The following is a 5,127-nucleotide window of genomic DNA, read 5'->3' as shown; positions in this document are numbered from 1 at the left end:
TTTGGAGACTAAATATTGTTTACAGAGATGTATATGGGTTCCAAGTTAACAAGGAGTGTATTTTAGATGCTTAATCTTATTGGTTAACTTGAATGAATTATAGGATGCTCAGATATCTGATTAAACATTGTTTGTAGGTATGTCTGTGAGGGTGTGTCTGGAAGACACACGCATTTGAACTGGCAGCCTGAGTAAAGCAGATGCCCTCCTCAATGTTGTGGGCCTTATAGACCTGAATAGAATGAAAGAAGTTTGAATTTCCTCTGTCTGACTGCTTTAACTAAAACTTCCATTTTCTTTTTTTTAATTTATTGATTAAGGTGTTACATATGTGTCCTTACTCCCCCATTGCCCTCCAAACCCCCACTCATGCCCTCACCCCCCTAGTGTCTGTGTCCATTGGTTATGCTTATATGCATACATACAAGTCCTTTGGTTGATTGGACTGGGATTTACAGCATTGGTAGTTCTCAGGCCCTTGGACTCAGACTGGAATTTTTAAAAATTTATTTTAAATTTTTATTTATTGATTGATTTTGAGACAGAGAGATAGAGAGAGAAATATCAATTTGTTGTTTTACTTATTTATGCATTCAGTGGTTGATTCTTATATGTTCCCTGACTATGGATGGAACCCACAACCTTGGCTTATCAGGACAGCACTCTAACCAACTGAGCTACCTCACCATGGCTCAGACTAGAATTTACATGATCACTTTCCTGTATCTCCAGTTTACAGAGGGAAGATGGTAGACTTCTCAGCATCACATGATCCAATTCCTTATAACAAACCTCATTATCTATCAATCTCTCTATCTATCATCTATCTATCTAATTTTCTATCTATAATCTCTATCATCTACCAATACAATGATTTTCTTTTTGTCTATGGAGAATCCTAATACAACTACTTAATGGATTTTAAGCTTACTTTCACTTATTATGCTACTCTGCCTCTTTATATTTCTTCCAAGAATTATCAAAGTTTCGTGTGTGTGTGTGTGTGTGTGTGTGTGTGTGTGTGTGTGTGTGTCTTTTTAAGGCTTTGTGTATCTGAGATATTTTTATGGCATGCTTGCATTTGGTCCTAAGTTCTTGATTTAATTTTTTCAGTGCAGCCTTTAAGAAGTCAGATGGCAATATCATTCTTATTCCTTTAAAGACTATCTATTCTTTCTCTCTGAAGGGTTATAGAAATTCCTTTTTTTAAAATAAATAATCTTAAATTTTACTGTTTCCTCCTTAAATATTATGCTTAGTTTTCTGTGAATATATATAAATTCTAAATTAATAAGATGGTATAGTACTCTCTAAGTTCAAAACAAACATTGATGTATTTATTTAAAGATTGTGTAACTCTTTATTTTCTTAATTGCTTTCAACATGAAAAAGTTACTGGCAGACAGAAAAGTCTTTTCTAGAAAATGTTTACTTAATCATGGTCTTTGACTCTTTGTTTCTACTTTTATAATGGCAATTAAGACAGGACAATTATAACAATGACGACAAAAAAAATTACCAAAACTCAACTAGGCCTGCAAGGCACCATGCCAAATGGAGCAGCAAAAGTTACCCAGAAATTCATTAAATTTAACTCTCATTGCAAACTACTCTCTGCCTGAAAACATGAGTATAATAAATCCCAGTGGGGAGATGCTAGGCTTGTTTAACTTGTAGGACTGATAATGAAGGAAGTTTTAGTGGTGTAGTTCCAAATGTTAAAACTTCAGGAAGTTAAGTTATCAAGTGCTGGTGACTGGGAGGCATGCTTCTTCAGTCTGTATAGTTCCAACGCAAATATCACAGTGGTTTGTAGACTATCATGCAGGCGTTAAGTGACTTTTTCTCTGTTAGCTCACCTCCTCCAACTTCTGAAACTGAAAAAGTTCCTATACAATCTCTACTGGCACCAAAACTACTTAATGAATATATTACAAGATTGTTTATTTACCCACTTCTTCTGATATTACTTGTAAAGGATTCATTCAATGTAGATAATAGATCCCAGATTCAAAGAGTAAAATTATCTCTTCTTCACAATAATAACAAAAAACCATCAGTTCCTAAGATACTTTCTAAAATTTGCTATTTTTCTTATTTTAAAAATTATGCAGATTAAATTAAGACAGTTTCTTTCTTTTAATCTCTAGATCTGCATTTATAGATAATATGATAGAAAAATATGCCAAGGAGAGTCTAAGTCTACAACTTTCATTAGATTTTTAAAATAATTAATGCCTTAATTGCTACACTATTAAATGAATAGTACCTTATGTAAATGCTTTTCCTAGTCAAAACATCAAGTGCATATTACATCAGAAGATTTGACTTTGAGTGATAAGCACACAATGCAGTAAACAGATGAGGTATCAAAGAATTGTACACTTGAAACCTATATAGTTTATTAAACAATGTCACCCCCATACATATAATCCTAATATATATAAAGAGCTAGGTGGTGTCATGACTGAATGGGTGACTGGTCACCATGAAGTGCATGGAGCACTTCTTGGTCCCCTCTCTCCCCCAGCCCCCAAGCCGCTCACCATGAGAGGGGGCTGGCAGCAGGGTGGGACTCGGGACTGTTGAGCAGTGGTGGCAGGCTGCTTCGTGGGGTGGCTGTGAGCTTAGCGGAGCAGTCAGCCAGGTGCAGCAAGTTTCACGAAGCAGTCATGGGGCGGGGGTGTTTCGCGGAGCAGTTGCGGGGTTGGGGGAGCCTTGCGCAGCAGTGGCGGGGCGGGGGGAGTTTCGCAGAGTGTCCAGTGACGAGCTTCGCAGGGTGGCAGCAAGCTTCGTGGAGCAGTCAAGGGGTGGTGGGAGCCTTGCGGAACAGTCAAGGGGCCGTGAGCATCGCGGAGTGTCCCAGAGCGGGGAGCTTCATGTAGTGTCACAGGGCGCCAGAGGCCATGCAACGGAGGCCAGGCTAGGCTTAGAGACCCTAACTGCACACGATTTTGTGCATGCTGGGCCTCTAGTTAAAAAATAAAACGAAAAAGAACTAACCACTAAAAGGGATACATATGTGCTTATTTTTTAGAGATGTCTACTATTAACGATACTGTTTCTGTATAAACTTGTATAAATATTATTCTTAATTTAAGGAAAATTATATAACATAGTAGGTTTTAAATTCAATTTTTACCTATTTATTAATTGCATTTATTTTTATCATGTTTTTATGACATTTCATTAGCCTTTTACTTCAAGAGTGGGTGGGTCAAGCTGCATAATGTCAACATAATTTTGAGATCTTTAATCACATAAACATTTCATGAACTCCTGTGTGTCAGAGGCAGTGGTTTCAAAGTCTCCATTTTGTATTTTATATTGACAACTCTGGGTCTTTTGTCACATCAGATTTTAATATTAAATGCAGTATAGAACAGTACTGACTGTACTGTATTTATTTCTTTTACATTTTAGTTAATGCTATTCATTCTGTTATTTGGTTATTATTATTATTACTAGAGGCCCATTGCATGATTTTTGTGCAAGAATAGGCCTTCCTTCCCCTGGCTTTGGTCCTGGCTGACCGGGAGTCTGCAAGTCCTTGCTCCCGGCGGACCAGGAGCCTGCAAGTCCTCTCTCCTGGCCAGAGCACCGCTCCTGCAGCTTCCTCCACTGCCCCCCTCCCCCTCATAGAAGGCTTCCCGCCCCTCCCAGCTGCTCCGCACCATTGGCGGGTTAATTTGCATACTCACTCCTGATTGGGTGTAGCATAGGTATGGTAAATTTACATGTTTGTCTATTATTAGGTAAGATTTGTAACTAACATATTCAGGTAGGCATTTAGAAATCCATGCTGACCAGAAAATAAGGCATACCAGAGGAAGGGAATGGTAATATGTACTTGTCAAATTTCCATCCTCAAAAAATGTCTCAATAATTTTGTCCTGGGACTCAGTATAATAAATCTAAAATTTAGTTACATTTTGGAATAGACCCAACACTAATGACAAACATTATGCTTTTTTTCTAAAGATATTGTGCTATCATGCAGCAGTACAATAAGCTATTTTTACAAGAATGAGCACATAAAAGTAACATAGGATACCACATTATCTGTTCATTTGATTTCCAAAGAATCAGCATGATATTTTCACCTCAGTATAAGATTTAGTTTGGGGAGAAGAGATCTTCAAATATGAATAATTAGTATAGAAGTAACAGTAAAAAGGAAGGGATATTTCTGAGAGTGATTCTCAAGGAATAAATGAAAAATATGGATGAAATTTTGTATAGGGAATGGAGAAAGTTTAAATACCACCATACAGGCCTTCATGAGAAAACAGAGTCTCTCTTCCCAACTCTAAAAAGCTTACTAGTAACTGTTAAAAATAAATAACTAGTGCCTTTGCTATCATCACCACTACAATGATTACAAATCGCATATTTGGATCATGTTGAACCCTAAGAATATACACACTGATCTCACTGTCTTAGTCTTCTATAAATCTTCTAGTGCAATATTCTAGGCATTTATGGAAAGTTTGCTATCACGTGCAGCCTCCTTTGCACACAGTATAAACATATGAATTTGCCCATAATAATAAGCACTGAGTGTGAAGTTTCTTTTAGAATTTGATACTAAGAAAACTTTGCTTTTTTTGAAGTGTTTTTTACTAGTACTTCTTCTCCAACAATTCCAAAAATTTTAAATGATATAAGAAATGCTTTTCTATTCAGCTCTGATTTGCCATACCTTAAAAGAGGGTACTTGAAGCTAAATTATAGAAAATATTCTAGCTAGCCATATAAAGTTTGTACTTTCACTGTTTTTGTGAGATCTTGTCATTTTAATTTTGCTGAGCAGAACTATGATACAGTTGCTTAATGGTTAAGAGTGGTGTTTCTGAAGGTAGAAACACCTAGCATTTGAGCTCTGCCCTTTGATATTAAATTTCTCTGCACCTCAGTTTTATCATCTCCACAATAATAAAATTAGTATGTAAGAGTTTAAGACTAGTAGATAAAATTGTTTTGGGGATTAAAATATGCAGTTTATATAAAAGTGCTTAGAAAAATGCTTGACACAAATTGTTTTCAGTAAATTTAATATATTATTTTGTCACTACTGTTGTTATAAGTTACCTGAAAATCTTTTTAGAAAAAGAAAATACAAAGAAA

The sequence above is a fragment of the Plecotus auritus genome (genome assembly GCF_963455305.1).
Source record: "Plecotus auritus genome assembly, chromosome: 3".
Taxonomy (NCBI): domain Eukaryota; kingdom Metazoa; phylum Chordata; class Mammalia; order Chiroptera; family Vespertilionidae; genus Plecotus; species Plecotus auritus.
This window is presented reverse-complemented; position numbering follows the sequence as displayed.